The sequence below is a fragment of the Callorhinus ursinus genome, unplaced genomic scaffold (genome assembly GCF_003265705.2).
Source record: "Callorhinus ursinus isolate GAN/ISIS: 27379988/994484 unplaced genomic scaffold, GSC_fseal_2.0 scaffold1, whole genome shotgun sequence".
Classification (NCBI taxonomy): Eukaryota; Metazoa; Chordata; class Mammalia; order Carnivora; family Otariidae; genus Callorhinus; species Callorhinus ursinus.
Genome location: NW_027397063.1, coordinates 65,160,226 through 65,169,535, shown reverse-complemented (window position 1 = coordinate 65,169,535; position 9,310 = coordinate 65,160,226).

The following is a 9,310-nucleotide window of genomic DNA, read 5'->3' as shown; positions in this document are numbered from 1 at the left end:
CTTTAGGTGGAAAATCCAAAAGACTCCACCCCCAAATTACTAGAACTCATACAGCAATTCAGTAATATGGCAGGATACAAAATCAATGCACAGAAATCAGTTGCTTTCTTATACACTAACAATGCAACTGTAGAAAGAGAAATTAAAGAAACGATTCCATTTACAATAGCACCAAAACCATAAGATATCTCGAAATAAACCTAACTGAAGAGGTAAAGGATCTATACTCTAGGAACTACAGAACACCCATGAAAAAAATTGAAGGAGACACAAAAAGATGGAAAAATTTTCCATGCTCATGGATCGGAAGAATAAACATTGTTAAAATGTCTATGCTACCTAGAGCAATCTATACCTTCAACGCCATCCCGATCAAAATTCCAATGACATTTTTCAAAGTGCTGGAACAAAGAATCCTAAAATTTGTATGGAATCAGAAAAAAACCCTGAATCACCAAGGAAATGTTGAAAAAGAAAAACAAAGCTGGGGGCACCACGTTGCCCGATTTCAAGCTATATTACAAAGCAGTGATCACCAAGACAACATGGTACTGGCACAAAAACAGACATATAGACCAATGGAACAGAATAAGGAGCCCAGATATGGACCCTCAACTGTATGGTCAAATAATCTTCGACAAAGCAGGAAAAAATATGCAATGGAAAAAAGACAGTCTCTGCAATAAATGGTGCTGGGAAAATTGGACAGCTATATACAGAAGAATGAAACTCGACCATTCTCTAACACCATACACAAAGATAAACTCAAAATGGATGAAAGACCTCAATGTGAGACAGGAATCCATCAAAATCCTAGAGGAGAACATAAGCAGTAACCTCTTCGACATTGGCCATAGCAACTTCTTTCAAGATACATCTCCAAAGGCTAGTGAAACAAAAGCAAAAATGAACTTTTGGGATTTCATCAAGATAAAAAGCTTCTGCACAGCAAAGGAAACAGTCAACAAAACAAAGAGGCAACCCACAGAATGGGAGAAGATATTTGCAAATGACACTACAGACAAAGCACTGATTTCCAAGATCTATAAAGAACTTATCAAACTCAACACCCAAAAAACAACTAATCAAGTCAAACAATGGGCAGAAGACATGAACAGACACTTCTCCAGAGAAGACATACAAATGGCTAGCAAACACATGAAAAAATGTTCATCATCATTAGCCATCAGGGAAATTCAAATCAAAACCACATTGAGATACCACCTTACACCAGTTAGAATGGCCAAAATCAAAAACACAAGAAACCCCAAGTGTTGGCAAGGATGTAGAGAAAACAGGACCCTTGTGCACTGCTGGTGGGAATGCAAGTTGGTACAGCCACTTTGGAAAACAGTGCAGAGGTGCCTCAAAAAATTAAAAATAGAGCTGCCCTATGACCCAGCAATTGTGCTACTGGGTATTTACCCCAAAGACACAGATGTAGTGAAAAGAAGGGCCATTTGCACCCTAATGTTCATAGCAGCAATGTCCACAATAGCCAAACTGTAAAGAGCCGAGATGCCCTTCAACAGATGAATGGATAAAGAAGATGTGGTCCATTGTATACAATGGAGTTTAAGATTCTTTCTCCCCCTCTCCCTCTGCTCCTCCTCACCACCATCCCCCTCCCTGCTCTCATGCACGTGTTCTCTCTGTCTCTCTCTGTCTCAAAATAAACAAATAAAAAAATTTTAAAAATCAAGCAAAGTGAATATAATTAATGATATAATGATATAATGATATAATGATATAATTTTCTTCAGTTGAGGCACTAATCTAAAGTGAAATGTCTATGAAACACAGATGAAACCAAAACATTTCCAAGTAATCTTCCTATTGGTTAGGATTAGTTTTGGTTGCATGTAAGAGGAAAACCAAAATAACATCTACTTAAACACTCAGGATTTATTTATAAAAGGAGGTTGAGGGGGCTGTCTGGTGTTGACATGAATGCTCCAAAAATGATTAGAATCTCTTGTTCCTTCTCTCTTTTTCTCTCTCTGCATATGGTTTTCATCCTCAAGTCCATTCATGAACCATCACAACTACCAGAGCCCCAACCATGTCTATAACTCACATAAGGGAAAGAAAGAAGCAGAATGAAAAGATAGGTGCACCTGCTAACTGTATGAACTCCCTTTTCTGGAAATACCACAAAATTTGTGATAGGGTACTACTTCCATTATCATCATATTGCGTACAACATAGTTACATAGCTACACATAGCATCAGGGGAGTCTGGGAAATATAAGTTTCAAATGGACTATTATGAGTTCAAATAAAAGTTGGATTCTTCTATTGAAAAAGAAGTAAAGGTTTTTGGATAGGCAATTAACAATTGTACAACAATCTGAAAAAATAGATAATCATCCATACCTCTGAATTTCCTCCCACCTGAATTTATTGAAGTTGACTATACAGACAAACCATACAGAATATTTACACCTCAGACTTTTTACCCAAAAAGAGAGAGTTTACCCAAACTCTCTCAATAAACCTCAAGGAAATTTTAGCTGCTGGTGGACCTCACATAAACCAGGGCCCAATGGAGAATTAAGCACCCAGGCTGTCGAGTCAGGTGGAGTTCGGTTTGTGTCCTCTGTCTACACTCTGTAGGTGTGTGAGTTAATTTTCTTCAACGTAAAATAGAGCTATCAAGGGAACCTACCTCTCAAAGAACTGTTGTGGGTGAAGAGAATGTAGGACAATCCCTGAGGACTGTGCCTAGTACAGGGTGAGGATGTTGGAAGTGTCAGCTACTGTTACTGTCCACTACAGTTTTCTTCATCATTTATCCCACTTGGCTTTTAATGACTTTAATCAAAATAGATGTAGAATCTTAATCTAAGCAGAACAAGACTGTGTCCTATTCTGTGTCTGATGACATAAAGCCACTGCATTGCTCAAGGGATATAACCAGAAATGTCCATGCAGGTTAGTCAATCACTTCTCAGGGATGTATACACACATCTCTAGGACATGGCTTTTATTTGGCCTATAATCAATCCTCAGTAATTTTCAGCCTATAGTCAATCCTCAGTAATTCTCACACAGCTAAATGGAGTCCAGACATGTGGTCTCACTTATAAATGGTACCAATGGTGACAACTGGTCAATATACTTTTCAGGCTAGCTTAGAAATGTCCCAGGTTACTGGTGTAGAGGTTGATCTTTCACCTGGATAACAGAATGTCTCAGGCACTGTATTTAGTTTGATCTTCCTGAAGAAATTCCTCTATTTTAGGCATTGTGTTTAATTTGGTCTTCCTGAAGAAAAAAAAGTTGTAGAAAACCTCAGACAGCCAAGATTAAAGAATAAATCATGCTAGATCACTACCCTCCATCCCCCTGATGAATTTTTATTTTGTAAAGTGATTTCAAATTCTTTACAGCTTCTGAACTTCGTAAGAATCCAGCAAGGTCAGCAGGGCTGGGGAAAGGATCATTTTCCTTGTTTTGCACATGAGGAAACAGACTCTGCTCTAAGTGGCCTACATTAAGTCATTTGGATTTCAAACTACAGAGCCAAGACCAGAATTCAGGCCTCCTAACTACAAGCCAGTGCCTTTTCAGCTCTGCCAGAAAGCAAATCAGCAGGGAGGCTGCTGAACAGCTTCTGAGTTGTCAGAAAGCAGAATTTGCAAGTGGCTTCAGAAGCAGTCCTGGTGACAGCAGGTGACACAGGGCAGCTGTTTTTATCAGATTATAATTTTGTGTCAGAAGCATCCGTAGACCATCCTTCATTTACCCTGGAGGAGTTAGTGAGATGCACCTTCCTTTCGTTCATGTCTGAGGTCTTGCAGGGACATGGTATCCGAGCAGCGAGAATTGGCACTTGTGATTAGCAAAATGACTTCCTGGTGAGAAGTGCCAAATGATTGTAGGGAGACAGAAAATAAAGCAAAGGCAAGCTCATTCACTCTTTCATTCCTCTAATATTATTTAACCACCCTACAACTGCAATCCTGAGTTAGCTATTAGGGACACAAATGTGAATAATAGGTCACAAAACTATCAATAGTTTTGATGTTGAGGAGGTCACAGAAGAGAGGAAAGCATCTATGTCAGGCATTGTTCTAGAATAAAATGCAATGAAAGAAGGGGGGAAACATTGCTCATTTTCAGAGTGATCACATTTGAACCAGGCCTCGAAATACGAGGAGTTTTTCCACTGAAACAGGAGGCAAAAGGGCATAATGGACATGGAGATAAGGTGACATCTGTCATGGTCAGGGAATTTTCAGTAGTTCAAATGCAGCAGAACACATGGTGTATGACTGGAGGGGGCTGGGTGGGAGAGGGAGGTAGAAATGCGAGGTGATGTCTGGAAGGTGTAATGGGATCTAATATCAAGGCCAAAATGAAGGGCTGAGGAATTTACACTTTATCTCGCAGGTGGTATAGAAGGATTTAATCAGGGGAGGGATGTGATCACATCTACGTCAGAAACAATTCTGGTGGCCCTGTGCAGGTTAACCTGAGGTGGGTGGTCTGGGGTGGACAAGAAAAGTAACTCTGCAGAAAAAGTGGATACTTCCTCGGTAGCAGAGTTCTTTTTGTACTTCCTTTCCCTTCAATTTGCTTCTACTTAACTTACTTTTTTTTTTTTTTTTCAGTAGTTTCCAGGCATTCTGGAGATATCAGTGCTCTTTCTAACCAGTCCAGGAGTTATGTCCAATGGTTAACCTGGATATTCATGAGAGACTATGCCCATTAAACATCAGTCCGAAGCGTACAGGGCCATGCACTACAGAGTCGCTCATGTGTGCATGGTGGGACTGCTTTGCAGCTGCGATGTCACAAAGCCACGGCACTCTAGTATGTGTGCGCCCCTGGGCCCATTGCCAGCCAATTTACCGCAGATAACCTCGCTGTACGTTATATGCAAAATCCTAGGCTCTGGCCACTAAGCTGACAGTATTAGCTGGGTTAAGACAGATATTGAGAATCAATAGCCCAAGGACTCTTGACATTTCTTATAGCAATAAGCCACAGAGAATCACTGTTTAAAGTTTAACATTAACAATCTGTGCTTCACGTGCCCTGGGAAGAGTAAAGATTAGTTATCTGCCAAAAAAAAAAAGGCTGTTCCAAGCAGCCTAGAGGATAGAAGATACCTGTTCAACTGGTTCTACGGCCCAGTGGAATCAATCAGTTTGGGCAGAGAAAGAAACAAGGTCAGTTTGAGCTAAAAACTTGGTTTCAATGATTTAGTGTCCTGGATTGAATGATTAATTCCTGCCCCAATTTTCCAGCCAATTCAGTGATGAGTCAAGTTTTATGTACAGTCCAAACCAGAGAGAAATGGGCACCTGTGATCCATTTTACGCAAGGCAATGTTTTTTATATCTTTTGAAATAAATCTTATTCTACAATGTCTTATTAATGGGTTTTACCATTCTTTTTTACTTAGAAAATATTTATTTTTCTTCTGTCCTTAAATCTACTTTGTCAAAGTTTCCACCATATTTGTTCAAGTGTCCACTCACTGACCACATATCTACTTTGGGTAGCAGCAGTAATAATAAGAATAGCTAACACCTACATAGCATTTACCAAGCATTATTCTAAGTGTTTATTACTTATTAATTTATTTAATCCTTGCATTAACCAAAAAAAGGAGGTTTTCATAGAAAAAAGGAAAATTGGGGAACAGAGAGGTGAAGTGATCTGCCACAGCCACAGTGCTATGGTGGCTAAGCTGCCATAGAAAACCAGGCAATCTGTTCTTCTGACCTCTCACAGGACAGCCTGGCCAAGGGTTCATATACGACAAGCACTAGAAATTGGTGGAGAATCAATGATCTCAAGGGCAATGTGTTGACCTTTATTGTCCAGTCTCTTTTTATTTTCTTTTTGATAATTCAACTGAAAGCCAGTTTTTAATAGATTGGAGAAAGCGCCAGTTTGGTATTAAGATGCTCTATGTGTGAATGAAGGGCAGTGAGCCTGTGTCCTTATCCCAGACGTCACATTTGACAAAAGATTTCACAGCCAGCGGTGATTTTCATTAATTCTATTTTACCTGTTTCTCATCCATTCTTTGTTGCAAAAGATATCTAAGTGGCTAGGCATTCCTACGTCATTTATTTTAAAATGTCTACCTCACATGTCATCCTAAATGTCATGACAAAACGTGAAAAGCTCTTCTTCCTTGAATGGCTATAGGCAGGAAGAGCAGGATCACATAATGTCTGCATGATCGCATCAGGTGGGGTTGAGGCAAAACTCTGGTAGTGTTGACATCTGTACCTTTCAGACCTTCTGATTCCAGGGTTCTGGGACTCTGAGCCATTATTTTCTTCTGTGCCAGAATGCTTGAGATGAAAAGGTAAGGAGGCTCTCCTGGCCTCTCCTCTCCTGATCTGGAGTCCCGTACAGGTTGCTTTCTCATCTATTGTCCCACACGTCAGGCCTGAACTACACTTCTTCATGCTGCAGTTGAGATATTAAGGCATTGATAGCTCATGAAAGATGTGAAGAGAGTTTATTCGGGTAGAGCAATCCTAGTGTCTCTTCCAGATTCCCTTAGAAGTAGGATACCGTCATGAGTCACAGCATTAACCTGCCCAGAACTGAGCTTTGGGAGGTTATTTGAAAGGAAAAATGAATTCCTATGCAACATTCTGAGGGTGTGATTTACAACATTACTTAAAAAGCTGGTCTTGGTTCTTTTGCAAAGCATGAATAAGGACGTGAAATCAAGCAGGAAAGTATCGCCTCTGGCTCCTGGCCTCACCCCCCCCAGTCTCACCCTCCAGCTCCTTTACCAATATGATTGTGTCAATCTCTCAGCAGAGCAAACTTTCCTCAGCTTTTCTCCTTTTGTCCTGTTCTAAGGTATGCCTGTCTTTTGTCATTTTCCTTCATCTGTCTATCCAGCTCTCCCTTCAATATACTCTTCTATCAACCTTCTCTAGCAGAATTACGTATTTTTCCCCACATAATTATTTGAAAATGTTTTTGTTTAATGAAACAGTAATTAAATTGGAAAGATAAGTCATAAAAATGGCTACACTTTCAAGATGTGAAGGGTGGAAAAAGTAGGAGCATTACAAGGTGAAAGCACTCTCACCTCTGGATCTCATGGCTTATCAATCAACCATGTGATATAACCCAGGGTAATAGTAAGCATGGCATTTTATTGACCTGGTGATTTTATTAATCATAGTTTTCTCCCTTGGCCATCTCTCTCTCTCTCTCTCTCTCAAGGTTAAAAAAACAAACAAACAAACAAATACTTTCTTACCTCTCTTTCAGACTGGGGTAGCCCTTGACCCAGTTCTAGTCAGTAAAAGTTAAACGGAAGTCTCCTGGAAGATTCTAGGGGAGGAACTTGTCTCCCTGTTAAGAGAGAAATGCAGAAAGAAAAAGTTCTGTCCCCACTGCTTCCTACCTCTGAAGGTGGCTGTGTGAGGACATGATGGCTGGAGAGCTGCAGCCATCTTGCAGCAAGGAGGAGAATGCCAAGGGGATTGCAAAGACACTGACAGAGGGGCTTGACATCATTCAGTTGCTCAAGTATTCATTCAACCACCATATACTGACTGCTTATTTTGTACCAGGCACTGTGCTTGTGCTGGGAATTCATATGTTCATATGTACAAAATAAATCAAGTCTCTGTTTACAGGGACCTTACATTTTAGTAGGAGGAAACACAGCCAATAATAAATATATACCAGCTAGAGTTAAGAGCTATGTAAAATATTAAGAATAAGAGATCTGGAGAGTGATAGGGTGACATTTTATATAGGTTGATAAAGAAAAGTCTGATAAAGTGACATTTGAGAGACACAAAGGTAGAGAGGGAGCTAATTATGCAGATATTTGGGGCGTAGGAAGGAGTGCTTCAGGAAAAGGGGATAGCATATGCAAAGGCCCTGAGCAGCAGGAAGGCCAGAGAGGCCAGAACTGAGTGAGCAACAGGGAGGATAGAGGAAGGAGATAAGAGAGACAGCAGGCACCCAGATCATTTAGAGGCTGGAAAAGCATGGTAAGACTTAGATTTCATTCTGAAGGGCATAAGGAAATCTTTGGAAGATTTTGTGCAGGAAAACAACATAGTACTTAAATCTTCCTTTCTGGTGTTTAAAAAAAGAGTTTTTGGCCATTGGACGTAGAAATGTTTAAGAAAAAGAGAGCAAGGGAGGAAACAGGGAGACAGAAAAATATTGCGAGAGATGATGGTGGCTGGCCATAGGTGGGGGTGGTGAGGGAGAGAGAAAGGTTAGAGTCTAGATATGTTTTGAAGGTCAAATCACCAGGATTTGCTGATGAGGTTCCATGCAGGGTGTTAGTCCAACAAGGGCCTATCTTCAGACTTAATACATGAGAAATATTAAACTCCTCCTGTTTAAGCCACTATTAACGTGGTGTCCTCCTACTTAGAGGGGCAAGTATTCCTGATAGACCTAGAAGCAAAACTGCTATTTCTTCAGATGTTCTTTTCTTCCCTGTTTTACAAATTCCAACAGAGTCATTAGAGTCCTGAACCATTATGTACTCTTAGGCCAGAGTTTACCTGTAACATTTTCTTAATTATTAAAGTCCATTAGAAATAGAATAGAATAAAAGAAAACTGAGGCCCAGAGAGCTTACGTGATTTGACAAAAGTCACACAGCCAGTTCATGAGTATTGATATTACAACTCAGGTTGTAATCAGCATTCGGATTATAGTAAGTAAAGAAGATGATAAAATAAAATCGCTTCAGCTATTTTTCCAGTACAGTTGGAAGTGGCTAAGCCAATTTCAACACGGAACAGCCCTCTTTTGTGTGGTACTCAACAGATTTTGTCTCACATCCAGTGTTCTTTCCCTGGCAAACTGTGCGTCCTGCAAGGGCAGGGTTTCCTGGGTCTCCCAGGGCAGGTGCTCGGCCTCATTGTCTCTCTGGCAGCAAAGAAAAGGAACGGGGTCAATTTGCTTACTGGAATTTTGCCAGGGAGACCTGAATGGGAGAAAAGGAGAGAAACCTGGCTCAGAAAAAGGCTAACGTAAAGCACTTTCTTTTGTAGGTGAAAGCAATCAGTGCTGTTAATGTCTTTATTCCGGTGAAAAGTATGGCAGGCTAATTGCAGGAATGAGCCAATTTGGTACACAGGAAATGATGAGAAAAAGACCCCTTTTGGAGGCTGGAGACAGCTTCATCAGAGCACAGCTGTCCAATAGAAAGAGAATGCTAGCCACAAATATCATTGTAAATATTTTAGTAAGCACATTTAAAAAGAAGAAACAGGTGAATTAAAGTCATACAGTTAGTTTACCTCAATATATTCAAATACTATCATTTCAGAAGGAGACGAGCCAC